This window comes from Hordeum vulgare, chromosome 2H (assembly GCF_904849725.1).
Source record: "Hordeum vulgare subsp. vulgare chromosome 2H, MorexV3_pseudomolecules_assembly, whole genome shotgun sequence".
Lineage (NCBI taxonomy): Eukaryota > Viridiplantae > Streptophyta > Magnoliopsida > Poales > Poaceae > Hordeum > Hordeum vulgare.
Window position 1 is genome coordinate 298152583 of NC_058519.1, and position 10000 is coordinate 298162582.

Sequence of the window (10000 nt, forward strand, 5' to 3'; positions counted from 1 at the left end):
GGTGTTGTTGCTCCTACTGTTGCTCCTGCTGCTCCTCCTCCTGCTGTTACTACCGAGGTTTCTGTGGCTGAGCAGAATGAGGAGTATGATGATGATTATGATGGTGATTACGATGATGAGGGAGAGGTTGCTCCAGTTCAGCACCAGGAACAACAACCAACACGACAAGCCGTCGGTCGTCCACATGGATACAATCGCAATGGTAGGGATGCACCACACCCTCAGGTACGGGATCATGGCCATCTCCCTAAACTTAAATTGAATATTCGTACTTTTGATGGTCGATATGTTCCTGATATATATCTTACTTGGGAGTTAGAAACACGACAACGTTTTACATGCTTGCAATTTCCTAACGATAGACGTGTTGCTGCTGCTGTTTGTTCTTTCACTAGTTTTGCTTGTGTTTGGTGGTCTGAATATTGTCGAATACATCATGTTAATATCCCAGCTACTTGGGCTGCTTTGCAAAATACTATGCATACTCGTTGGCTTCTACCATATTATCAATGTGAATTGCTTCAAAACTTATAGCGTTTAAGACAAGGAAAAAAGTGTGTAGAAGAATATTATCAGGAATTACAAACTTGAATGATTAGATATGGTGTTGTTGAGGACAATGAAGCTATGCTTTCACGTTTTATGGGTGTATTAAATAGAGATATTCAGACTATTCTAGAATATAAGGATTATAACACTATCACTCGTTTATTCCATCTTGCTTGCAAAGCTGAACGTGAAGTGCAGGATCGACAAACATTGGCGAGAACTAACTTTTCTGCAAGTCCACTTCCTCATGGACGCCATGAACCACGTCTACTTCCACACGTCCTCCATCATCCGCACCGCCTGCTTCAGCCGCCAATTCCACCAGACATACTAGGAAACAGGCCCCCGCACCAGACTTCACCAACAGCACACCTACCGGGCCCGCACAGAGCTCTTCTTCATGCATGGCATCTACAGGGGAAACACATGAGGTTATCTGTCGTTGTTTCAAGGGTGGAGGTCATTATGCGAGAGAGTGCCCATCCAAGCGTATGATGATTATTACCGAGGATGGTGGATATGACTCCGCTAGTGATTATGACGAGGAGACTCTGGCCCTTATTGCAAGTGAAGAATAGGGTGTCGATGATACTGAACAAGAGACACATTACATGGCTGCTCACTACACTAACCAGTATGAAAGCTTAGTTGCTCAACGTGTTTTAAGTGTGCAGGTAACACAGGCTGAGCAAAATCAGAGGCACAACTTGTTCCATACAAAGGGAGTGGTAAGGGAACGTTTTGTTCACGTCATCATCGATGGAGGGAGTTGCAAAAACTTTGCTAGCATGGAGATGGTGGAGAAGCTTTGCTAGCATGGAGTTGCAAAAACTTTGCTAGCATGGAGTTGCAAAAACTTTCCATACAACAACAACAACAACAACAACAAGGACGAAGACGACGTTGACGACAACGACGACACGGACGATAATGACGACGACGACGGCCACGAAGACGATGACGACAGTCACAACAACAACAATTACAACAACAACGACAACAACAACAACAACAACAACAACAACAACGACAATGAAGACGACTATGATGATGACGACAACAACAACAACAAAAACAACAACAAACGACAACAACAGCGTGAGAGGCAATCCACCAAAAGCAGGAGTAGGGTTTTACGCTTCGTAGCGGCCCGAACCTGGGTAAACTATTGTGTTCTGTGCTACCCTCACCTTCGAGTGAGTCCATCGTCATTTCCATCGAGTAGTGGGCTAGGTGAGGCTGAGTGAGGAGAGATCATTGTACACGCCCCTGTGTTCGATTCCTTAGGGTTTTGCAGACCCGAAATGCGAAATTTGGCGCGTGAGGTTGGGGGTGTGTCGAGCTCTCTCCCAAGGTTCGGCTCACCGAAACTGAACGCGCCCATGGCGGGGAAACGACGAGTCTGTGTGGGGAGGAGGGCTGCCCGCGTGGCGTGGGCGGTGCCAGCGGGCTATGATACCCAGCTGCATCCCGCCACCTTGACGGTCGACGTCCATGCTGGACAGGGTTCTGGCGGGCGCCGGGGGTTGCCATCTTCACCAACCATGCAGTATCCCAACGGCGCCCCACCCCTTCTACACGTCCCGCTAGACTCCTCCCTCGTCCAAGCTTGTCAGCACCCGACGCACACGCATGACGCGCTGGTGGTGGCATACGAGTTCAGGCGCCAGCGCATCGCACATTACCGCCGCATCGGAGGTCACACGCGCCACCTGAGGCTCTTTGCCGTTGGCGAAGATCGATCTCGTTCCCGCTCGAACCGTGTTCGTCAGCCCGTATCGCCAGGGATTGCAATGGGAGGACCGCATGGGCGTGCCCTAAACTTCCACATGGGCTCCCCCGTACTGGAGATCCGTCGGGAGCAGATGGGGGTGCAAGACTTGGCCCCACTAGAAGGACGTCACCCAGCGTTCCCCGGCGCACTTCACGGACTAGGGAAGAAGTACCGGAAGCTCGACTAGATCAACCCTCGGGGGCTCACACGGTCCGACGACAACCACATTGGCACACCTACGAACCACGGAGGAGACCACACGGACTGTCACTACAACAGGAGGCACGAGGAGATCCGAGGGGGAGGCTTATGTTGGAATTATGCCCTAGAGGCAATAATAAATATAGTTATTATTATAATTCATGTATCAAGATAATCGTTTATTATCCATGCTATAATTGTATTGAATGAAGACTCATTTACATGTGTGGATACATAGACAAAACACTGTCCCTAGCAAGCCTCTAGTTGGCTAGGCAGTTGATCAAAGATAGTCAGTGTCTTCTGATTATGAACAAGGTGTTGTTGCTTGATAACTGGATCACGTCATTAGGAGAATCACGTGATGGACTAGACCCAAACTAATAGACGTAGCATGTTGATCGTGTCATTTTGTTGCTACTGTTTTCTGCGTGTCAAGTATTTGTTCCTATGACCATGAGATCATATAACTCACTGACACCGGAGGAATACTTTGTGTGTATCAAACGTCGCAACGTAACTGGGTGACTATAAAGATGCTCTACAGGTATCTCCGAAGGTGTTAGTTGAGTTAGTATGGATCAAGACTGGGATTTGTCACTCCGTGTGACGGAGAGGTATCTCGGGGCCCACTCGGTAATACAACATCACACACAAGCCTTGCAAGCAATGTGACTTAGTGTAAGTTGCGGGATCTTGTATTACGGAACGAGTAAAGAGACTTGCCGGTAAACGAGATTGAAATAGGTATGCGGATACTAACGATTGAATCTCGGGCAAGTAACATACCGAAGGACAAAGGGAATTGCATACGGGATTATATGAATCCTTGACACTGAGGTTCAAACGATAAGTTCTTCGTAGAATATGTAGGATCCAATATGGGCATCCAGGTCCCGCTATTGGATATTGACCGAGGAGTCTCTCGGGTCATGTCTACATAGTTCTCGAACCCGTAGGGTCTGCACACTTAAGGTTCGACGTTGTTTTATGCGTATTTGAGTTATATGGTTGGTTACCGAATGTTGTTCAGAGTCCTGGATGAGATCACGGACGTCACGAGGGTTTCCGGAATGGTCCGGAAATGAAGATTGATATATAGGATAACCTCATTTGATTACCGGAAGGTTTTCGGAGTTACCGGGAATGTACCAGGAATGACGAATGGGTTCCGGGAGTTCACCGGGGGGGGGGGGCAAACCACCGCGGGGAAGCCCATAGGCCTTGAGGGTGGCGCACCAGCCCTTAGTGGGCTGGTGGGACAGCCCAAAAGGGCCCTATGTGCATTGGAAGAAAAATCAAAGAGAAAAAAAAGGAGGAGGTGGGAAGGGAAGGAAGGACTCCCACCCACCAAACCAAGTCCAACTTGGTTTGGGGGGGGGAGACCTTCCCCCCTTGGCTCGGCCGACCCCCTTGGGGCTCCTTGAGCCCCTAGGCAAGGCCCCCCCTCTCCCACGTATATATATGGAGGTTTTAGGGCTGATTTGAGACGACTTTTCCACGGCGGCCCGACCACATACCTCCTCGGTTTTTCCTCTAGATCGCGTTTCTACGGAGCTCGGGCGGAGCCCTGCTGAGACGAGATGATCACCAACCTCCGGAGCGCCGTCACGCTGCCGGAGAACTCTTCTACCTCTCCTCTCTGTTGCTGGATCAAGAAGGCCAAGATCATCGTCGAGCTGTACGTGTGCTGAACGCGGAGGTGCCGTCCGTTCGGTACTAGATCGTGGGACTGATCGCGGGATTGTTCGCGGGGCGGATCGAGGGACGTGAGGACGTTCCACTACATCAACCGCGTTCACTAACGCTTCTGCTGTACGGTCTACAAGGGTACGTAGATCACTCATCCCCTCTCGTAGATGGACATCACCATGATAGGTCTTCGTGCGCGTAGGAAAATTTTTGTTTCCCATGCGACGTTCCCCAACAGCTTCATGAGGAAGCCCAGCGAGGGTGCACTCGCGGGGCGCACCTACTGTTTGGGAGCTGCCCCAGGCAGACGTCTGTGTCTGGGGACCAGGGACCTCTCACTTTGACAGGGCGGATGCACCCTCATGTCCAGGTCGAGGGGCCCCCAGCCTGAGGACCGAGGGTGGAACATACACCCATGTTCCCAGGCCAGACGATCCCAACCTGGGGGCCGGAGGTGGTATACCCGCCCCTGCCTCTAGGGCGCGCGACGCCCACTTGGGCACGGAGGGTGGAACACACGCCCATGTGACCGGTGCAGGCTTCGTTCCGTTACCAGCAGGTGTTCGGGTACCCGTCGCTGCCCTTAGGCTTGGCTAGCCAGGCCTGGGCACGCGGCGCTGGGTACCAGTCAGGGAACCCAGGGGGCCTAGCAAGGCGCGCTGGGGCATCGCCCCGGGGATTCAGCACCAACCACCTAGGCGAGTCTTCCGACCAATGGGCGCGGAGGGCTCCCCCCGCACTCGAGGGATCACTCAGGGGGGCCACGCCACACCGCTATAAGCCCGGGGACCGCGAGCGGGATCCACGCCCATTGGGCCCGCATCCCCGGGCCCCGCATCAACCCGTAACACCTCAGCGCCGCCCCCGCGATGCCCCAGACCACCTCTGCATCAACCCTGCATCGTCCTTCAATTCTTTCAGAACCTACTTCATCCCATGACACTCTCACGTAATAACGAGTTGAGTCTATATACGCCCAGGACCCCCCGAGGACACGGAAGGGGTCCACACCACGCCTAGTGGTGAATACGGAGGAATCAACACAGTCCCCCAATGACTTCCGGAATCAGGCGCCTAATGCCTCGGGGGTAGGGACACTCGCAAGGCCAAAACATCCTCATGACCTCCCATATACACCCCCACCGTCACACTCTCATGTAATAACGAGTCGAGGCTGTATACGCCCAGGGCCACCCGAGGACGCGGAAGGGGCCCACCTCACGCGTAGTGGAAGCCCTATGCTCAGCGCTTGGGGGAGACGGAGGCGGTGAGTAGCTAGGATGCGGGACGCGGATTTTTCTCGTTTTTTCATTGCATTTTAAGTTAAGGTCCACTAGGACCTTTCCCTTTCTGCTGTATCATGAGCTGTCGAGGGCTTTCAGGTTTCTCTACTTGATGTTTTGAAAAGAAAAGAAGGGCGGAGATTTCGTTTCTATGTTCTCTCGCTTTGCCGAACTCGTGTTCTCTTTCCCCCTTTTGCTCTGATTGGTGTTTCGCGGGAACCTCGGGAGGTGTCCGGTTCTCCCGAGGCAATCTCAAAAAGAGGTGGAATGCGGAATCGCTCGAGCGCCAGAAAGGGGGCTCCTGGGCTCCTCCTCAGGGGCCACTGTTGGCGACGTCCGGGAGATCCGGTCGGCGCCGGGAGTGGTGGGGCCCGGCCCTGTGAAGCGCGAGCTCCGCGGCGGCAGGGAAATGTGCGTGACTGGGCCTTAGTGGTCACAATGCCACTCGCCCCCAAGGGCGCCGGGGCTTTGCTCTGTGAGGAGAAACCTTGGTAACGGGTTGCACCACAAGGCGATAGGGAAATGCACGGGACTGGGACCTGCCGACACAGAGTACCGAAAGGGTCCTCAAACCACCCCCAAAAGCAGGACAAATCATGAGCATGGCGACATCACACGCTGGCAACAGTCGCGTCCAATATGGAAGCGTCGCACATACCTCGTCATCACGGAAAACATTAAAAGGTAGCCACCAAACAGGACCTAGCAGTTGTTAAACTTAACACATGGACATATCAGGAGGACGAGGCTGTGAATCATAAGGACACGTCGTCACCGGAGCCCACGCCACGGCACTCTGGAGCAAGCCTTGTCACCAGGTCTTCCACATGAACCTCGACCCATTCGGCAGGGCTCGGATCGACTCTGGCACCGGATCTAGCATTGAAGCAAAGTCAAAGTCGGGGGTGAGGCGAAGGAGGTGGTTGAATACCTCCGAGGTGGCCTGCCCCAAAAGGTCGCGACTCTTCTCTTCCGCAAGCGCAATGGCCTTCTCGGCGCCCGCCTCGAGATGCTCCACGACGCGGTAGAAAAAGCCCAAGCACCTGGAGTTGTCGGGAATCACGGGACCGGAGATGCCTTTTCCACATATGTAGCTGAGAGCGCGGGAAGCCCTCCGCTCGAGGGACCGGAACATCCTCGGGCGCTCAGGTTGAATGCTGCGAGCGTGGGCTGCCTCTTCGGAAGCCTATCCAACCAGGGAAGCCGCGCCTTTCACTTATTTGCAGATATTAGATAGTTTACCCTCGGCAGTGGCGTGCGCGTCCAGCGCGGCCTGTCAGCTTTCCACTTCCTGATCCAGCCTTCTCCGGAGGGCAATGACCTAATCTTGCATGCAGCCATGGGGCTTGAGGAAGCGGGACTCCTGGAGCCTCAACTTTGCAAGGTAATCGAGAAGAAGGGAACATCGAGCCTCCACCACCCCCTTGTCTATCTCTTCCTGAAGCTTCGCTTCACGAGTGGCAAGGGATTCCTCGGCAAGCGACAACTGTCGCTCCCTCGTCTCCAGATGCCCCTCCTCCAGGAAGTGCTCCACCTCTACAAGCACCAGCAAGTCGGAGGATGCTCGAGCACCGGCGTGGATGGACTCCGCCCGCGGGCCCCCCAGGGAGGCCCTCGGCAGAGGTTGCTCTTCCAGACGGGCGATGAGGGAACAAAGCTCCCTGTGGCGGTCTTCGGATGCCCTGTGCCCAAATCAGCCTCAGGAGCCTCAGCGAGAGTGCGCTCGCGGGCTTCTACCGCTAAATCAAGGGATGCCTCCATCTATACGCGAGCGCGCTCCCGCTGCAGGCGGCCAAGGTTCGCGGCGACCTCAAGCTGGCGCCACCCCGACGCAAGGTACTGGCGCTCACCTTCCCGGCGGGCTTCATGACTGGCAAGCCCCGCCCCAGACGTTGAAGCGCGTCCATAGTGGTGCAGAGCAAAACCCATGGTGCGGCGGGCGAACCCGAGACAGGCTCCAGAGGCGAGCGGGGGTCCTCACCTCCCGTACAGCGAGCAGGAGAAACGCGCAAGGAATCACCCGGCCCGATTCCATGCCTGGGGGCTGGGGGCTTTCGTGCGGCTATTTCATTGGCATTGAGTTCCCCATGGGGCACCTCATCTCCATGCTGGAGGGGTCCAAGGGGAAGGCGCGGCTTGGCCCTAGGCGGGGGGGCACATGCGAGGGCATAGGCATCCCCCCAAACTACCGGAGGCCGCCACCGAACAAGACCGCGGGGGGTTGACGAGCATGAGGCTGAGGAGACCGAGCCCCGTGGAGTGCGAGAGAAGAGGCCTCGGGATGCCCGACGACCTCCGGAGCAGGAGGTACTGATCCGCCTCCCCGGCCACCGATGGGAAACCTCAAGAACAAGGGTTCAGAAGATAGGCACATAAAGGGAGAACGAGGGGGAACACGAGTGCTTACTCGTCAATGGACATCCACTTCTTACTCGCCGGAGGCCCACGCGCCGGGGGCAGCCGCCCTCGGGCCAACCTCCTCTTCTAGCCTAGAGGGGCGACCCAGCGGGGGGACTCGGCGGTCCTCGAGCGAGGCTCGAAAGTGGGCGCAGCGCTTTCCACCGTCGACCGATCACCACGACCAACCCCGGCTTGACGCGAAGCTAGAGCCAGGAGGACGGGCAGTGGCGCACCGCCCACCCTGGTCATGGGGTAACCACACAACCAGTGTCTTTGGGGGGCCGACCCCTGGGGGGCGCGACCGCCGGGGAACGCCTTTCCCCCTCAGGAAGGAGCCCCCATTCATCAAAGAGCGGCATCTCCATGGCAAGAGCTCCAGGGGGCTTGAAGTTGTACAGCGGCATGCCGTTCGGGGGGAGCTCGTCAGGATTGCCGCCGGTCAGCCGGGGAAGCAGCTCACGCAAGACATGAGGGGAAAAGGGGATGACTAGGTTCCTCATCGAGTCGCTGGGCCCTGTGTAGGCCCACATGGGGCGAGAGTGGCGCTGGAGGGGAGCAATCCGTCGACAGATAAACTCGCTCACCACCATCGCCATCGTCACCCCCGCACGCCTCAGCTTTTCCAGCTACATCAAGACCGGCGCGAGCCGAGATCGTCACTAAGCTCTTCGCGCTCCCACCCCTGGTTTGGTGTCGCGGGGGTCGGCGAAGATTGGAATAGAGCTCCGGCCTCGGCAGCCTCAACCTGCACCTATTGCCGCCGGAACCCTTCCGCTTCGGGGAGGAGCTCAGTGTATAGAACCCGGGGGTTGTTGCATCGACAGTTCCCAAGGACGCGCACCCCGAGCACTGCACCTCGGAGATCAACTAAAGGGAGAAGAAATGGCGGAGCAATGCCACGGAAGGAGTAACACCAATAAAAGCCCCGCACAAGAACGCGAATGCAGAGAGGAGGACCAAAGAACGGGGGTCAAGGTAGAGCGCATGGATCTGGTAATGCGAAAGCACTGCATTGAGGAAGCCCGAGAATGGCGGCAGTACACCAGAAATGAGGTTGTGGAAATGGAGAGGAACCGCGCAGGACACCCTCTCCCTCTGAGGCCATGAGCACGGCCAGATCAGGGTGTCCCCCACTAATTGAGTCGGTAGCAACTGCCAGCTGAACCTTCTTCAACCCTTCGAGGTTCACCACCATCGACCGTTCCAGCGCGGGCCAAATTTCCCCCCTTTTCGAGGCATGAAGGAGAGCACAAGGCAACAACGACGAGACGCGTGTGGGTCAGAGGAAGAACCGGCGGCTGGATCGATAGAAGGAAGAGCCGGCGGCGAAAAAGATAGGGGGCGGAGACGGTCGGCACACGCAGGTTAGGAGATGTTGTGCGGAGAGGACGGACTCATCGTTTTAAAGGCCTGACCCGCATGTGTTTAGGGCCCGCGACGCTTCGGGCCACCCTCAAGGCTCCGCCAAGAAGCCAACCCACGCGCGCCTTGGGCCCGGGGGCTACTGTCGGCATTCTGGGAATGGGGGTACCGAGACCTGCCTGCCTGCGGCCCAGGGCCGGCCCGCCTCACCAACCAAAGATCAACTGGTGCGACGTCACCCGAGAAGGCCCTCGCGAGAGTCCAAGCCTCGCGAGGGGGAGCAGCATCAGGACCCGCGGGGACCTCCTCAAGACCCCTCCGGAGTGGCAGACATTCCGAGGCAAGACCGTGCCTCAAGAGTCAAGGGTGACGCTAGGAAAGGAGAGGCGAGCAGCAGATGGCAAGACGAGGCAGTTTCCCCTTTACTGCAAAGGAGGTGGGAGCGCACCAGGGTTCCAAAGGCATCTTCCAAAGGTTTTCCTTCTGGTGCAACGAAGCCGCCGCCGCCCGCCAGTAGGGCAAACGTCATCCTCGGGCCCATCCCTGCAGCGCGGGCAGGTACTTTGCACGCGAATACCATCTTTGGGCTGGGGCGCATGTTCCCCTGTCCCCCTTAAAAATTGGCCACTGTGGGATCCCTTCCCGCCTGTCGGGGAAAACCAACACCTATGGGAAACTCGAGGAGTCCCTTGATCGTTTGGCTTGGAGAGAGAGGTATGGCATCGAGAGCGGAACTAGC

The 10000-nt window shown here is 56.1% G+C and overlaps 1 pseudogene; it reads right to left on the reverse strand.

Annotated features, from left to right (window-relative positions):
* Positions 1 to 8766: 8766 nt before the first annotated feature.
* LOC123426624 overlaps positions 8767 to 10000 on the reverse strand; it is a 31714-nt pseudogene continuing 30480 nt past the window's right edge.